Source organism: Aplidium turbinatum, chromosome 8 (genome assembly GCF_918807975.1).
Source record: "Aplidium turbinatum chromosome 8, kaAplTurb1.1, whole genome shotgun sequence".
In the NCBI taxonomy this organism is placed as follows: Eukaryota; Metazoa; Chordata; class Ascidiacea; order Aplousobranchia; family Polyclinidae; genus Aplidium; species Aplidium turbinatum.
This window is the reverse complement of record NC_137479.1, coordinates 9812213-9831138: the sequence shown is the minus strand read 5'-3', so window position 1 is coordinate 9831138 and position 18926 is coordinate 9812213. Positions and strand designations below refer to the sequence as shown.

The following is an 18926-nucleotide window of genomic DNA, read 5'->3' as shown; positions in this document are numbered from 1 at the left end:
ACAGAAAAAGTATTGTTTTCATCTTGCAAGTTGTTATGAGAAAGAGTCACTGATGTAATATTCGAAAAACCTAAAAGAGCTTCTTTATCTATACGATCAACATGACAAAAGTCAAAGTTTAAAGTCGATAGAAATGGTAACTTTTTTAGCACGTTTAAACTACTAACAGGTACGTGGAAAAGAAATAATCCGTAAGTAACAAAATAACGTTGAAAAATCTTGAGTGGTGAATTGTCTGGTACACTGAAAGACAAGCGTTTTAGATATTTCATACTTCTAAAGCTGTCACCAAGAATGAAGGAACGATTTAATGAAATAGTTTTGTTGTACGCACAATATAGATTAAAACCAAGATATAAAGATTCTATTCTGGTGTATGATACAAACTTTGGATCAGGAACATACCTCCACAAGCAATTGAAGGATAAGTCCAAAGTTTTAAGGTTAATGTTTTTGATAAAGATCTTGTCAGGTAAAAAGTTTATGTAATTTCTAGATAAGTCTAAAGAAGTTAAATTAACTAAATGATCAAACGCTCCTTCTTCTATTGCCAAAGAAATGTCACCTGTTGCCGCACCACTCAATATTAAAAGCTGTAGTTGAGGAGCTCTGAGAAAGGCCTTGGTTCTTATCACAGATATCTTGTTCACAGATAAATCCAAAGCTATTAAGTTTGGAGTGAAAACATTTGAAGGTACTTGAGAAAACATAGCTCCTCTTAAATTTAAAACATTTAGAGAATATCTTGCTGGGAAGAAGACATCGTTATCCAACCAGAAGCGTGTTTCCCAACTACGTGGTTCAACAAAAAAAGCAGAAAGCATTTTTAGTTTTGATAAGTGGGCAACATCTTTCTTTCTTATTGCAGGAATGAAAGTTCTGGATATGTCCAAAATCTCCAAAGAAGGTGGGAGATCTTGTGGAAACACTTTCAAGGCATTGAGTTTTAACGATAGTTCTTTTAAAAATATTAAGTTTTTAAATGCGCTGGCTTCGATTGAGAGACTCTGTGGACAAAGAGGGAGCGGCTCATGGTTATCATCATTACAGTTATATGCTAAAGCAAGAAATATTAGATTTGAATAATTTTCAAAGTCATGCTTTGTCAAATTCCAAATAACGTTTTTCTGCATGTTCAAAACTTGCACTTCTCTTGGTATGTTTGTCGGAATGGATGTTAAACCTCTAAAAGAGCAGTCAACATAAACTAAAGGAACTTGCATCCAAGGTGAAGTCTCAACGACATGATGCACATTTAAGATGCCATTCTCAGCCCAGGTTTCCCCCAGAATGATTGGACGAGGCTGCTCACAAGGGCATCTTTCAGCGGAAAGCTTGATAAACAACAAACCAACAGCAAGTATATACAAAAGTAATTTTAACATTTTCCTTAAACATTAAAAAAGAAAGATTCATCATAGTTCTCTTTGTATAGACCAAACATGAACCATGGGAGACCTCATCTTTATTATATGCAGCGTTGTCTGTTATTGACATACTAGAATAAATAGTGAAAAAAACCTCCTATCAATTTTCCTCAGAAAAATTACACAACAACGTTGGTTTGGGTAGGAATGTCGACACCATGGAAAGACAAGCTCCTATAACTGCAGTTAGCCTACTACAGGGGTCACCAACTGGCGGCCCGCGGGCCGCATGCGGCCCGCCACGCTGTATCGCTGCGGCCCGCGGAAAGCATCAGCAAACAAGTATAACCAAAAATACTTTTCTTGAGGAGTTAAAGAGCACAAAGGCAAAAAATACTTTCCGGAAAGCATATTTTTGCTTTGCATACGATTCCACCGACCGACCAATCAGATTATAGCTCTAGGTGGGGGTATTTTAAAGTTATTCCAATGCGATGTTCACTGTTCAGCCACACTGTCCCAGTGGTTGATTAAAACGTCTGTTTTCGAATTTCGAAATTGTCTGTGAGCATAGGGTTGCTTATTTTAAGTTTGTAAATGTCATGTAAACACTAGTGTGCGTTTCACCGTTATTGTGTTTCACGAGCAGTGTTCTCTTTTTGCAAGTTTTTGTTGGCAAAATAGGTCGGTGTGCTAAATCAATTTATAATAAATTGGCAAAATATTATATATAAATTTAAAGACTTTTTCTGACTGTATTATGAAAATATTTAGCTTAGTACTGCAAAATATTTTTTTTTTTTTATATGGAACGCTTCACGATTTTGCGTGTCATCCTTGCGCAGGGACCATGCTAATCTTCTCTGTATCGTTCCAATTTTAGTATATGTAGGCTGCCGAAGCAAGTAGACCTACTGCAAAATGTTGTTAATCAACAAATTCTTGCCATGCTGATAAGCACCGCAAGTGACAGTTGTCTATAATAAAAGAAAGACGGTTTTATAGACTCTCACAAAAAGGATGAAAAACCAACTCATTGCTTTTTTAGAGGAAAAACTGCTCATGAATTACAATAGAATTACGATTTTTCGGTGATTTCCACAAGCGTTTGTTTCATGGTGCCTGGTTTCTTTTTCCCTGTTATTGGAGCCTATTTTTCGCTGATATGCTTTGCAGGTCCCCATTGTTGCCTGTATTGCGATGTGTCAAACATTTCCTTGTTTACTGAAATTGTTAATTGCAAGATATCTTTTGCGAAGCGAAGTGACAACACCACTCTTGCTTGGCGATGAATATTCTGATGAAACCGCTCGCCTCGCCATAAGTGCGCAAAACAAGTGCCCTCGTTTATTAGGCATTGTTAAAAAAGTCAAAAGTGTTGTAAAAGGAACTTGGCCTGGCAGTAGCGTTGTTCGATTAATTTTGTTGTTGCGGTATTCTAACATAAATATGAACAACATGTAACGCTGGATACTGGGTACGAAATGCGTTCTTTTCTAGCATAAGAGTCAACCCCATGGAGTCAACCTACCTAACATTTTATTTGTGCGGCCCGCCACAGCTCTCCTTAGTGCCAAAGTGGCTCGCATGCAAAAAAGGTTGGTGACTCCTGGCCTACTACATTACACAAGATTCGGTTTGATTCTTAATTGTTTGTTCCTTCAAAGTAGGCCTATTATCCAATTACTACAGTGAGGGTCACTCACCAATTTGACAGTTTTCTTGTCAACGTGAGTACCGGTAATCTTACAGTTTTTAATTATTTATCAAAGAAAAAAACGATTTGGTTTTTGAAATCAATCCATGCACCCGAAAACGAACTGATGTGTTTGGATCTGCGAGTCAATGATAAGTATGCCAAATTAGCATTAAGACAGAGCAAACACTTCTGCCATTTCGAACTGCACATTTAGTTAAGTGTGCTTTTAGCCCATTACAGACATTTTGACACAAAAAAACAAGAACAAACAATGGAACACTCCGAATTCGCAAGGGTGAAGATATTCGAGTAAAACTTACAGGGTTGCTCAGTTGCTCACAGTTCTTGCGAATGATGAACAACAATTTACTTATAAAGTTGATTGGTAATGTTGCTTTTCAATTGTGTTTTGCAATGTTTTAATTTTATCTCTATCCTTCAAAACACACCTGGAACCTACCTAGATTGTGTGAGATTTGATAAATCGCTCCTTTCTACTGAAAGCTAATCGTGGAAATGCTCTAACCCAGTGGTTCCCAACCGGGGTGCCGCGGCACCCTAGGGTGCCAATTGCAATGCTCAAGGGTGCCACGAGATATTGAGATATTGCAATACTGCGGCCCATTCTTTGTTTTAACTTTAACCCGTTAAGTGCGGAATTTATATATTTCTAACCGAGTTATAGTGCGTATTAAGTTTCGCGTCTCGCAGTTATTCCAGGCTACTTTCTGGAGAGTCGCTTAGTGGGAAAGTCGCTGGCGATAAGTAGATAATCTGGGGTATGTTTTCTCGCCCAGGAAAAACAGCGTGAAAGAGATTTTGACTCGTTGCTGTTTTTTCCATTGAAACGTATCATTATTGCCAGGTTTCATGATTTTATTTTGCGTTTTACGGCGCACAATTGGGTCTTCAAATTAGCTTATTTAGTAAATATCTTCGACCATTTAAATAACGTAAATGGCAAAAATGAAACTCTCTTAACTTCAAACGATAAAATGAGCACTGAGAGAAAAACTGCAAATGTGGTTCTTAAAAGTGGAGAACGGAAACTTCGACATGCTTTCCCATTTCTCTGAAATGAAGAACAAAGAAATTGTCTCATTAATAACTCAGCACCTAAATTCATTGGAAGAAAAAATTGAGAAGTATTTTTCTAGCTTGTCCAAATCGACTCTCATATTGTTTTGAGTCTTAAATAAGGAGAAGAATTAATTGACATTCGTAACGATGGAAATTTTAGGCTTATGCACACAGGCCCGGATTTAGGGGGGGGAGCAGAGGGGGCAGTTGCCCCGGGCCCCCCGACTTTTGAAGGGCACCCCTATGTGGAAAAAAATGTGATTTTGTGTTATTTTTTTCCTTTCGGCCTTTAAAGTTTCTGCAAAATGCTGTGCAGTACTGGACTGATGCTACTGTAGACGTAGAGACGGTTTTTCGCGCCGTAGGCGCAAAAACATTTTTTGCACGGGGGCCCCCCGATCTAAAAGTGCCCCGGGCTCCCATCAGCCCTGTATGCACAAGCAGATGCCTCTCGACGAGTTCTGGATAAAAATTCAAAATAAATATCCTTGCGTTGGAAAGAAACCTATTGTACTTTTGCTGCAGTTTTTCACGTCATAGCCTACCTATGTGAGAATGGGTTTTCCGTATTATCGAACATAAAAACTAAACAACGAGAACGACTGCTTATAGTCGAGGAAGAAATGCGGGTGGCTTTATCGAATGTGCCCCCAGATATTATAGGACTTTGTGCAAGAAGTCAAGCCCAAATTTCACACTGACTTTTGAATAAATACATTTAATTACGCTAGCTATAGCCTACTGTAGAACTGATTCTGTGTTATTTCATGCAGTTATTTTTAATACAGAAACCTGACAAAATTGATCCAGTTTTGCCAGGGTGCCGCAAACTATTTATCTCTCTGATAGGGTGCCGCAAGGTCAAAAAGGTTGGGAACCACTGGGTCTAACCTAACTACTTTCATCTTATCTTTGGAAAGCTTTGGCTAAAAGAATAGGTAAAAACTATATCTACTGCAAAGTGCAAACAGTGTGAGAAATTAAACATATTTTTATAGTTTTATTCTGGACAGTTAAACTAAAACAACTGGTGAACTGTAAGACTGATACGGTTAAGCCCTAAAGAATAAGCGAATACCTGTCGAGCACCTTCTAACGATCCGCAAAGGGTGAAACAGACTGTAGCCTAAAAGCTACTTTGATAAGAGTGGTTCAAACTACTTGAATTAGCTTTGCTTAGCATTGCGCTCGATATTAAGCCCTCTTTTGTGGTATCAGTACCAATCATCGTACAAGTTTCGATAGATATATATATACTGTAGACCTACACAGGTTAAGCAATGACGTGATCGCTGTATTTTCAATTAAACTGCAGCATCTCTATCAATGCAGAGGAAGCACAATGGAGAAAATTCTCATAAAATCCTTTTCAATGCTTGTGGTTTTTTTTAAGGAAGTAGAGTATGGTTGGATACACAAGGTATCTATCAATCGATGCATTATGGAATGTATTGACTTTCTTCTGATAGGCTACTTTGTTCGCAAGAACTTTCCTTTCAATTGTTTGTAATTTTTCTAAAACCGGCAAGTTACTGGGGTGCAATTGGATGAATCTTGAATGTCACAAAAAGGGAGTTTGCATAAAAGAGTAAATTATGCAATTACCGGAGCTGTTATCAACAACTTTAGGCTGGGTGCAGTGTTGTCAGACGCCGAGAAGTGAATATCCCTACAATCACCTCAAGAATTGTAGGGATATTCACTTCAATTAGGATATTCACAAAGTAGAAGAAAGCTCCATATTATTTTGTGTGGACCGCTTAGAGCCGTGTTTCCCAACCTTTTTCGAGCCGTTACCCAAATAAACGTAGCGATTATGGCGTAGCATCATGAATATTTCACATCGTAAATTAGCTCAACCATTATGCTCATGTTTATATCGTTTTATTCATTACTTTTCAGTACGGTAAGTTTTTAGAAACAATCACTACAAGAAAAAATATCGTTTTCTGTGTGACGGTTGAGACAGCATCTGTGAGGCCAATGGTGTAACCCTTGGCTCTGCAACACTCAGTGCGTATACGTGCATCGTTTTGCACATTCAGCCTATTCTTCTTTTTCGTTTTCAAACCAATCGCAGTTGAAAATTCCTTCTTAAACAAGAAAGTGCCGAAGTCGAGAATGATATGAAAATGTTAACGCTATATATTTTTAGCGTGATTGTGGTGCGGTGTTGCCCCCGCATCAAACTCAAACTGGAGAGAAGATGAGTAGGCCTACTCACTGAAGCCAACGGCACTGGCTCTAGGCCATGCAACTGCGGAATACTGCGCTCCAGTATGGTCTACAATAAGCCACATTAAAGTAATAGACTCCGAACTGAACGAAGCATGTAGAATCATGACTGGAACTCTCCGTCCAACACCAATTTCTGCCTCCAACTAAGCAACTATAGTTTCACTATATCCCAAGAAAAGTCGCTACAAAAGAAGAAAAAATAAAACAAATATCCGACCTACGGATATTTGTTACCCTCTCTATCTAGCCACCCTCTCTATGAACACAAATGTATTTGGGCAAGACTTAAGTCAAGCAAGAGCTTTGTCAAAGCTGGCCCATTAGAGCGCAAAAGCGCGGCAATGCACGATTAAAAATATGGACTTCTGAGTCTGATAGGACATACCAACCTGCTATCCCAATTCCCCCCGAAATCCTTCAACAAGCTCCCACCCTTGACAGAAGAGAATGATATTGTTTAAATAGAGCTAGCTGCGGAGTCGGAAAAAAGCAGTGTTGTACGCGTCATTGAAATAATTTGACGTCGTCAGCGCAAATTGCCTAAAAACTTTTACGCCGTAAAGGACTGCTTAAGCTCTTAAAGAATTTGACGGCGTCAGCGTCAGCGCTAATTTTTAGCGCTATTTTTTGCCAGCGTCTCATAAAACGGAAATATTTCAACCAAGTTCAGGTTAACAATAGCTATGAATAAAGAGCAGGTATTATGTTTTGAGACTGTATTGTAATTAGCTGCTCAGCCTATTAGTCATTTCCTTGCAGAAAAACAAGCATTTCAAAACGTTTGTCTGACAATCTGCTGCGTTTGGGACGCATATTCAGGGGCGCCGGAGCGATTTTTGACTGGAGGGGCAGGAGTATGAAAAAAGGGCACTTTTGTTGCTGAAAGGCCATTTTTTTTTAAGTTTTAAAATAAAATATAGCGATAATGCTCATCTATCAGCTCATTATCGAGTAATGATACAAGTGTCCGCTATAGCCTACAAAGAACAATGGCACGGAAGGGCATCATGCTATTTTATAACTTAATGATGTAATATAACTTACTGTGATAGAGAATTTTGTGTCGTGAATATTATTTCGAGCAAAAATAGAACATTATAACTAGGCTAAAAGCGAATAGCATAATTTGTTATATTGCAAAGTGTGCAGTAGCTTACATGACCTTAAAAGGGCACCATTGCCCCCTCTTCCCTCCCCATCCACAGAAATTTGAGGGCAGGGGGACATTTCCTCCCCCTGCTCCCCCCCGCTCCCGGCGCCCCTACGCATATTGTCCTTTCCAAGTGAAAACATGCGTTCCACAGCAGCGCTGGTTGGTATTGGCGTGTTGTATTTCAAAAACAAGTTGAAAACGTTTAGTCGGAAAGGTATCACTGTTCCAAGCGTGTTGTGATACTTTAGCATGTATAAATCTTTCAACGAGGTCCACTGCACCAACATCGCTCTTTTCAGGGGCATAGAGCTCTTGAAAGAAAGTATCTTCAACGTCCGCGATGCCATTCATGGATTTTTTCGCTTTCTCTCTCTGATCCCTCGTTCTCAATACATGGGTGATCACCATTTGGCGACCTTCTTCCGCGTGTATTCCAGGGAGCCATTCCAACCAACGCAAAAGCCGGCAATTCGGATGAGTCGCGCTGGCCAGAATACATTGTGAAACCATAGGTGAAACTCTTATTGTGAAACGAGATTTTCCATGAAAACAAAAAATGACGCTTAGCGCTTGACGCTTAAAATCGGCAAAATAGTTGACGGCGCTATCACTTCCGTCAACTGCAAAATAAATTGACGGCGCTAGCCTCAGCGTCAACAAAAAGTTGACGCCGTCAAATTGACGGCGTCAACGTACAACACTGGAAAAAAGTAAAGCAACATTTTCCTATTGAAGATGACCCAATGTGTGATTGTGGCTTAGACAATCAGACGATGAAGCACACCCTCGTGCCTGCATTGTCATGCCTGCATAATAACTTATTTTTATTCTCTCTCACACACACACAGCGTTGTAGGTCAACTTCATGCAAGACGAAAGAAATACAACAACATGTGGCAACTTAGAGACTCATCAAACAACGCCATCGTCGCATTCATGAGTCCGAGTCGGTTATCTCACGTCAGTCAAGTACCAGTGACGTAACCGGAAAGGAAATTTTAGGGAAGCTAATATTTTAGTAATTGAAGTGAAGAGCTTGTATAAAAATATAACTACTGAATACAACCAACATTTATGAAACGTCATTCGACATGTAATACAATGTCATTAAAACGTTCTTGATGCATTAAAAAAAAATTTGGGGTGAGGGAAATATAAATTTGGGGGGACGATTGCTTTCCTAAGTCTCCCCGTGGCTATACGCAGTGCTGTATTCGTAAAAAAAGCACAGGGTATACTGTCTCAGATTTGATAAAATGATAAATACACAACTTGCAAAATACTAATCTTTATTCTACCATAACATGAACAGTGCTGTGTTTGTGAAGAAAGCACAGTGTATACTGTCAGATTTTCCAAAATGATCAATAATATACAACTTGCAAAATACTAACCTTTATTGTACCATAACTTGAATTATCAACATCAAAGTTGGACGAGTGGAAGACCTACAAAATTGTTTATTTTTCTATGAATACATTCCAAACAGCCTGCCGAGAGGAATCTAATCTTTATCCTCTTTACAAACTTGGGATCTATAGTCTCCTCAGCTGATCGGTGGTTTAGCAGCCAGGATCTTACATATTATTTTTTCGCGGTAAATTGAGCCACAGGTGGTCCATTGCAAATTGCAATTAATAAACATCAAACAGCTCACATTATCAATGAGCAAAGATGCTTTCAAACCTGTGATAATATTGTTCATTAAACTGAAACCACGTTCACATTCTGCTGTCGAACAAGGTAAAGTTGAAATAGCTGTCATTTTTCAGGTTGCAAGTTAGCAATATCAACGGTGATGAACTGTTTTATTTTGATCAACGACGCACGAGTACAAAATAATTGACACGGCGAGAAGAACACAATAAACATAGCCAGGTCAGAGACTTTAAAGAACCGGCCTGCCACGCCCCGTGGAGGCGGGGAGCGGCGTGATTATGGGGTGGCGATGCACCCGGAAGGGAAGTCCACCAGCTTAGGTCGCGGGGGCCAGGCTGAGGAGTCTAGGTACCTGTGGAAGGAAAGTGTGGATCGAGAATTTTGTGCGACTCGTCCGCAAAAGTTAGAATGGCGGAACGGGCCAGGGAGAGGGGCTTTGCTTTCTGCAAACGCAAAAAGGTCAGCTCACGACGGGCCGGGCGACAGAAGTTTTATAAAGCCAGGCAGCTCCCACGTCTCCATCACGTGACCGTAACACAGGTACGTTTAACTCTTATACCCGGTCTGCCCGTAGGCAGAGCGGATAAACTTTGGGGTCTCCCACGAGGAAGAGAAGCTTAGCTACAAGGACGATTTGAATACTCGTGGGAGACGAAAATTATATAAAATCTGGAGCAAAGGCTCAATTAATTGGTGTAAAAAAAAGATGGTAAGTGGGGAACCAAACCGCATTTTAAATTTGCATAGCGCGTCATCTAGCGCAGTGCTTCCCAACCGGTGGGTTGTGACCTATCGGTGGGTCTCGAAGCTATTTGAGGTGGGTCGCGAAGCATTTCTAAATATTACTGAATGTTAAAATTTTATAAAAAAATACCGACATTACTATGGATCTCACAAGCCGCAGTTTGGTCTTGTGCAGTAGGGTGAAGTGAAAATAACTTTTTCGCAAAATTCAAAAACATAGCCCCCTAAAAAGTTGCTTTTGTTCATGAAAAACACATTTGTCAAAAAATAAAATAAAAAGAATAATGTCTTGATGAAGCTCAATCCACAAATCAAAGATGGCCGCCAACTTTGCTTGAAAATACAGTAAATTCACCATAACTTTGCCAATACTTGCCCAATTTTCATCATATTTCAACAAGCTTTCCTCGTTCATGTCATAAAACACTAGAAATACATATGATGACAGCGTGAGCAATTTATGACGTCACTAAACCCAATATAGCCGCCAAATTATGTTTTTTTTTGCATTTTTTCCATTTCTACCAGTTCTTCTTTCATTTTTTTATAGTTATATAGGCTACGTTCTCTTCTTCAATGGGTATGATTGCGTATTGCAGTTCTGTTCAAAAGTGTTCATCTTATACCAGAAATACTTGTGGCACAAGGCATCATTCCCTATTGTGACGTATCTTAGGATGGAACAAATGATGGACTCAATCTACAAGGAATACAGGCTTATTCTGAAGAACTATAAGCGAGATAAAGACAAAGATAGTTACAAAGAAAGACTTTGCAAGTTCAAGGAGAAAGCTGACCATCTATTTGACGTTTCGGCTTGCAAGTGTGCTAACTTGTATAACTGCAAGTGTGAGAAAGAGTGTAAATTGCCTAATGTCGAAAAGGAATTTCTGATAGATCAAAGAAATGCCAGGCAAATGATTATTGGTAGTATTGATAAAGCAGAAACACAAAAGCTAGAAAAAAGAAACAAAAGGAGAACATTGTTAAAGCATTGTGAAATGACCCCAGAAGTTGTGCAACTCAATCGTCTGCATCATCTCAGGTTTATCATAGTGACAGTAACAGTGACACAGAATGTCCTAACAATAGTGGTACATATATAGATGCTTCCTGTCCAAAGAAGAGAAAGGTCTTCCCCAAATCTTTGCAAACAATAGCAACCATTTGTGACAGATATGGAGTCTCAGATAGGGCAGCAGCAGCCATAGCGAGTTCTGTTTATGCTGATGTTCAAGGCGGCAACTCCTTGGTGATCGACAGAAGCAAAGTTCGCAGGGAAAGGATGAAGAAACGCACAGCTTTGTCAGGTGAAGCCAGCACAAAGATTCAGGTTTATATTTTGATGGCCGAAAAGATAAGACATTAATGTTTAAAGCAAAAGAGATTGATGGCAAATTTCACCGTAAAATAATATCAGAAGAACACATAACAATTATAGCAGAACAAGAATCATCTTACTTCGGGCATGTTTGTGCAAGCAACGGGACAGGGGCTGAGATAGCTTCAAAGTTGTTAGATTATTTAGAAAAAAGGGGGGTAGATACAAATGAACTCAATGTAATTGGTACTGATGGAACAGTCGTCAATACTGGTGTAAAGAAGGGAGTCATTCGATTAATTGAAGAGTCACTAGGTAGACCATTACAATGGTGTATCTGCCTGTTGCATGCAAATGAGATTCCTCTCAGGTATCTTTTTCAGTAGATAGATGGTCCAACTACTGGCCCTCATGGATTTGCAGGACCAATCGGCAAAGCCGTTCATACCTGTGAGCTGTGAACGTCAACCACTGGTAAATTTTGACAAAATACCTTGTGATTTAGAGCACATACTGCAACCCAAAGACTTAAGCACCCATCAGAAGTATCTGTTTGAAATCTGTCTGACTATTAGCAAAGGTTGTTGCTCCTTGGACCTTTCACTCAAATGCCCTGGTACAATTAATCAAGCAAGATGGGTGACTTTAGCAAATCGCATATTGCGGTTGTATATTTCAACAGAAGCACCGTCCATAGAATTGAAGACTGTTGTCACCTTTATTTTGAAAGTGTATGCACCGATGTGGTTCTCTTTTAAAAAGGCATCTTTGTGTACAGATGGAGCAAAACATGTCTACAACATGGTAGACAAGGCCAGATATCTTGAGGATGAGCTTAAGGAAGTTGTTATGAATGCTATCCAGAGAAATGCCATTTTTGCGCACCCTGAAAACGTTCTGCTAGCAATGTTGGCAGACGACAACATCAGTATCAGAGAACTGGCTCTCAGGCGAATACTGAAGTCCAGAGAACGCAAGAGCAGCAGTACAGTGCGAGTTTTTAGAGTGCCAACCTTGAACCTTCACGCTAGGAATTATATAGAAATAATTGACTGGCAGACCGAACATATCACTGAACCTCCCCACACCAAGAACCTTAGCAATGAAGATTTGATTAATATGATCAAAACAAATCCATTCACGATGAGTCCTCTCACAGTTGAAAGTTTCCCCAGTCATAACCAGGCTGTGGAACGCCATGTTAAGCTTGTGACAGAGGCTTCAGGCTCTGTTTGTGGAGAAGATAACAGAGATGGTTTCATCAGGGCTCAATTAGAGAGCAGGCGAAAAATGCCAAAGTTTGACAGCAAGGCTGATTTCAAAGTTTAGGATTTCAGTGAAGGTTACATTGAACAGGTCATTCTGCCATGGGGTGAAATTCATATCCCTTGGGCTTCCCAGAATGCCCTTGGGCGACAAACGTATTCTATCCCCGGTTTGTCCCCTAAAAGGTGCACATGTAGGACTGCCTCCACGTGGCGTGAACTGGAAACGTTAATTCTACGGGCTTAACGGCTAAACGTCCTATCCTACTCTGTTGCAACTATTGAAGGTATTTTTAATTTCTAGATGAATACTATACCAAATAAAGCTTCCATCTGTATTTACTATTATCAAGAGAAACAATCGTACCCACGACAGAAGACAGCGTAACCATATAACTGTCAAACGAAGGAGCAAATCGAAAAAGAAGTGTGTAACATGGATAGGAAATGTGAAAAACTGAATTTGGTGGCCATATTGGGTTTGGTGACGTCATAATTTGCTCACGCTGTCATAATATGTATTTCTAGTGTTTTATGACAGGAAAGCTTGTTGAAATATGATGAAAATTGGGCAAGTATTGGCAAAGTTATGGTGAATTTACTGCATTTTCAAGCAAAGTTGGCGGTCAACTTTGATTTGTGGATTGAGCTTCATCAAGACATCATTTTTTTTTCACAAATGTGTTTTTCATGAACAAAAGCAACTTTTTAGGGGGCTATGTTTTTGAATTTTGCGAAAAAGTTATTTTCACTCCACCCTATTGTGCAGTACTGCGCCTTCGCCAACGCTACTCTTATCTTCACTTCACTTGATGACTTGCCATTTTCATGAATTGTGCACCTTGTCTTCTATTAGATCGGGAAATTATTGCATTATCGTTACGTAACAATTATGCAACAATGTAACAATTATGTAACAATTAGATGTGTTGTGTCGCATTAACTATGTCAGTACGTACGCCAGTAGTAAAGATGCCATAATAAAGATGTCATATCTCATTGTGGGTCGTATCGCACAATAAAACTTTAAAAGTTAAAAGTTGGTCGCGATGTGAAAAAGGTTGGGAAGCACTGATCTAGCTGTTGTTAATATTTGGTCTAAGTTAAATACAACTTACGAAGCATATACACGTAATTAACACTCACAAAAAGACAAGTACGTATCAAAACTTTTTAAAAAGGTTGTGATCATGGATGTCGGCAGGGAAGGGGCACACGCCCCTCATCCTGGATTATGATTTTACATGTAATTTGCTCGCGAGAGTGCAATTTTCAAAAATTGGATTCGCCTTCCACGCAAACACTTTCTCATCAGGTTTTCAACCAACACTTTCTCATCAGGTTTTCAACCAACTCTACTTCAGTTTTTTGATTTCTCTAAATGGTTTTGCGCCATTGGCGCAACAACCACTAACATCAGACGTTAATAGTAATTTTTTTAACAATTTTTGCACCTCACCACTCAAATGTTACTTTAAATTTAGAACTTTTCTTACCTATGTTGCAGCTTACAAGATGAATTTGGCTTCAAAAATTGTGCCCTCCCAACCCCCGCTTCTCCCCCACCCCTGCATTTGTTTCTGCCAACCCCCATGTTTGTGACGTATTTGGTCATATATTGCAGTTTGAATATTTTCACGCAATTATAATTGCCTACGTTAAAGTGTAATTCAATGTAGGCTATATGACACTTCAACAACATTAGCAACTAAAACAAATGGTGATACGGCGTTGGCAAATGTAGAATCAACGTATAATAGAAAGATAAACATCAGCGATTTGAGCGATTAATGTTTATCTGGAGACAATTTAATGTCGTTTATTCAGTACTATTGCTTTGCTTCAACAGAAAAGGCAGAGTATATTTAATATAGCCTATGAGTTCACTTTCATTTAGAAATCATTCATCGCAAAAAAATATTTTATTTGCAAAACTGCCACAGTAACAATTTGAGGTCCCGTTCTAGGGATGCAACTATTTTTATTAAAGTAAATATATTTCTACACTTACAGCTCTTGGATATCTAACACTCTAAAAGTGATGAATTCCCACACTGAGCTTCACAAGCACAGTGAATACTGCATTTAAAGCTTTTCTTGGAGCAACCACAAGATGTGTATAAACGTTTAGCGCTCCTGCAATTGCACCTAATTTCTTTCAGAAAGGTTCATTATCTGTCATTATTGGGACCAGACCAGAAGCTGCTTCCTTGTATTCATAGAAAGTAGGATTCAGCACAGGTTTCAAATGACGCCATGTTGACACTTGATGATACACACGAAGGCTGTGAAAGTAGCATGCTCTACTTGTTGTAGGCATTCTTTTAATTGATATATATTTTGGGGATACAGCGTAATGGTAGCGCAATAAATTCGAAGTATTCATGGAAAACACTTGCTTGTACAGAATTTGGGAGAATTCTTCTCCAATTCTGGAAATGTCGTTTCTTTTAAAGCTTCCTTGTTTCTGAAGGCGGCACATGTACATTGCACTTTGTCCAGATCCTTGATTTCTGTATTAGGTAGATCGCCCATTTGAGGAAGTGTCATAGTACCAGATCACCTTTTTCAGTTGGTTTTTCCCATTTTTGATTATAACAAATGTTCTTTAATTAAAAACAGAGAGAGACTGTTCACCAGGCATTTAGTAATAAAATTAGTTTGCGTTCTTCTGGTGACTATATACTAGGTTACCTCGTGATGTTAAAGATGATAACTAGCTTTTGTATTTCCGACGTTTCGTCAGTCAGCACGACTGACTTTATCAAGGTGGCTAAAACAGGTTAACACAACCTGTTCAGCAACGATGGCACAACACAAAAACATACTGATAAAATGAGTAAAGTAAAGCAGCAAGAATCAGAATTAAAACACGCAACGATACCTAGAGGTTAAACTAAATGCTTAACCTCTAATCATTTTATCAGTATGTTTTTGTGTTGTGCCATCGTTGCTGAGCAGGTTGTGTTAACCTGTTTTAGCCACCTTGATAAAGTCAGTCGTGCTGACTGACGAAACGTCGGAAATACAAAAGCTAGTTATCATCTTTAACATCACGAGGTAACCTAGTATATAGTCACCAGAAGAACGCAAACTAATGTTCTTTAATTGTTAATGTCAATGTCCCGCCCAATAACCTGTAAGCCAATCACCCTTGCGTAAATCAAATTGGTATCAAATAGTTTCAAACCTCCGACCTTCACATGCTTCCTTACATGATCCATGGGAACAACCTTTTTCGTGGTGGTTTCATACAGTCCCTGCGGTAACCAACTTTTGAAAACTGTCATTTGTTCAGTCCCGATTGTGATACTGACAGTATTGTGGACATTGACTTTACTCGAACCAATCTGGCCGCTAACTACATTGACTATACCACTGGGGTGTGCCGCAGAATCTAAAGGATTAATGCAAGTGTCGAGTTTTTGTCTGATTCCATCTCGGTCTTTCTTGTCTTTAGCAATCCTGGCTTTTGCCTCTTCTTTGTGTGTTGTTACCACCTTACTCTGAGTGTCCTCATCCACCATGTCATCAAGCTCAGATTCCAACCTGTTGCATGTATGCAAACTAAGGGCCCATACCTTCAGCTTTTCTGGCTTAAAGCTTGATGCCAACTATCCCCCAGGGGCATGCCCATACCGCATGAAGGTCGTCTCAATCATCATATCGCACCAGATGCCATTCCATAAGCCAGCAGAATGGTGCATAACATGCTCACCCTTCATAAAGTGTGACAACACTTCTTGTGGTAGCCGTTCCATCTCACAAAGGTAGCACAACCTATATCTCGCATAGTTCACATGCCCCGCAGCAAAGAAGTATGGTAGCATTTGCTTGTAGTTTGCCAAATGATGGACCAGTCACTTTCGCGCTCAGCCCGTACGAAAATCATGGTGAGCATGACAGGTTTAATAAAGACATCGACCCAAAGTTTGGTAGTTTGACTCTTGCTGGCTTCGGTTTCAAGAATTTGCATGAGGTCACCACTGCAATATATACATAATGGTTTATCTTGAATGATTCCGCGAAGTGCCTCTTCAGCTACTATTCGCAATCCTCTGACGTTCTAGGGAAACTTTTCCTTGTGACCATTTTCAACACACCGCCAAACACAGAGGACATTATATCTGACAGACCGGTATCAGCCATCAGTGTCCCGATAGATCCAATGAAGCTCATTAGAGAATGCATCCCTCCCAACCGTAGAATAACATTCGAAAACCTGTCTGGATAAGTTCACTGAACTTTTAGAGCGACCTTGTACAACTGCAGATCAAAAGTAAAAACTCCGAACTGTTGCCCGACATTGCGTGTGTAGACCTGTGCACAGGCCATTGATGTCATCATGGTATCTGAGTGTGGCGGGATCATATATCTTAAGGGAAGGTAAACAGCCGATGTGTTTGGTTGTGCTTAATGACACTGTCGACGTGCATCCCTAGTATTGTACCCATTGTACCCAGGACAATCTAGTGCGCTTTTCATGTCTTGAAGGAACGCAAAGTCCATCTCACTGGCTCTTCCCTTTGAAATTACTTGTGCCAGCATACGCAAGGGATGAACTGATGTTTGGGGGTGTTCTGTGGCATCGGAGGCTTCTTGGGACTATTATATATCTTTATTTCGACGTCATACTCGAGTGCCTTAATCATATCTTCCTTTTTCACACGTCTAATGCTGGTGTCTTCTTGGACTGCTTTACTACTGTTACTATCTGGTTGTGTGATCAGCATGGCAAGAGAATGGGTGGATGACTTTCCGTTGGCAGACGATATGTTCATCTTGGACGCCATCTTGGAAATTACCATTATGTAATACAATATTAACGTAACACTTAGTTCTAATGGATAGCTTGACCCCTACAACCTAGGTATAGAGACAGAAATCGCCTTCCTAATGTGAATGGGTAGGGAGTTATGGTCATTTCTAGGTAATGGCGGCCATCTTGGACGCCATCTTGAATTTCTCAAATTTCTCAAAGGTGACAACATGTCATCAAGCAGTTTCTGAAAATAGAGACCCTTGGCTACCAAAATCAACAGTAAAAAAAACTTAATACAGCAATGCAAGGTTAAGGTGAAAAATGGCATTTTGCTCCCAGAATATATGAAGAAAAATGGTTGTTATCAAAAATGTCCGGGTCCGGCTATTTTTATGTCAATTCTTACTCGCCTAAACTACGCACCAAGAGCGTGACCACGCACAGTTTGAGAACCTTTGACCTAGGTTGTTTAACAGAAAATTAAAAACTTTTCTGTTTTCAAAGTTGCTACATGCTACTGACAGTCAAGGCCTACGAGAGGGGGTACGGAGGGTACGGCGTACCCTTGAGGGCCCAGGCCTGTGTCTGTTGGGGGGCCCGAGGTTGTGATTTTATAGTTTACGCGCAAAAATATTTGGTTAAAACCATGCTGAACGACTAAATTCAAGCATAAAAGTTGTTATTTTTTAGCCCTGGGGGGGGCCCGTAATGTAGCAAAAGGGCCCGAAAAGGTAATTGAGTGCATTGCGCGCAAATTAGGGGTCCAAAGTGGTGATTTAATGCTTTACATGCAACAACGCTCTGTTAAAAGCATCCTGATAAAAATTGGCTATTTTCCAGTCCGGGGGGCGGGGCATAGTGTAGCAAAAGCAGGTTTGAGAAAAAGTCGGAAGTCTTTGGGTCTTTTGTGTTTTTAAAAACTATTTGAAAAAGGTAGTTTCACGCTTATTTTACTTCAAAATGAATTTAGGAGTTGGAGCAAGAGCCGGAGTCAATTCTTTCGCAGCAGAAGCGGAGCCGGAGTCAAAAAAAAAGTGACTTTGTTCACTTCTGCTAGGCATGTGGTGAATGCAAAAGTTAATGACGAAAGGTTATTGGTCAGATGATTAATTTGATTATGTTTTAACAAGAAGTTATGTTGAGCCTTGGTAGAGAGCTTGGCTTGTAGGCTACCAGATACATGTAGGCTAGTGCTCAGTAACGTTAACGCATTTAACATGTTTTATTAAACACACAAAAAACAAGAAAAAAAATACTAAATTCAACGTTTTCGATACCACATAGGCTACTGTCCTCATCAGGAATAATTATAGGCTACATCTAAGAGAAATAAATAAATGAATTTAAAAATTGTACATTAAAGCTGTAGACTACAAGCGACACATCTCAACAGCACCATCAAAAACAATACTGACACACGAATTCAATGCAGGATACACAAATTCGCGAGGGACATATCACATGATATGCACATTTTGCACAACACAAAACACGAAATAATAGTTTTAGTGCAGCCTGATACTATTATTGCGCACAGATGTCCAATTCTGCAGTAAAATGTTCTATGGTGTGCAATACGCCTAAGCACATCAAGCGTTTTGCCCATGACAAAAGGAGCCCGGAGTGAGAGGGGGCCCG

At 39.7% G+C, this 18926-nt stretch overlaps 1 non-coding gene across 1 annotated transcript; it reads right to left on the bottom strand.

Annotated features, from left to right (window-relative positions):
* Nucleotides 1-2167: 2167 nt before the first annotated feature.
* Nucleotides 2168-2278, bottom strand: LOC145776491 (U6 spliceosomal RNA). Its single transcript, XR_014290276.1, has one exon. It is a non-coding gene; the product is annotated as a U6 spliceosomal RNA (small nuclear RNA).
* Between the last annotated feature and the right edge of the window lie 16648 nt (nucleotides 2279-18926).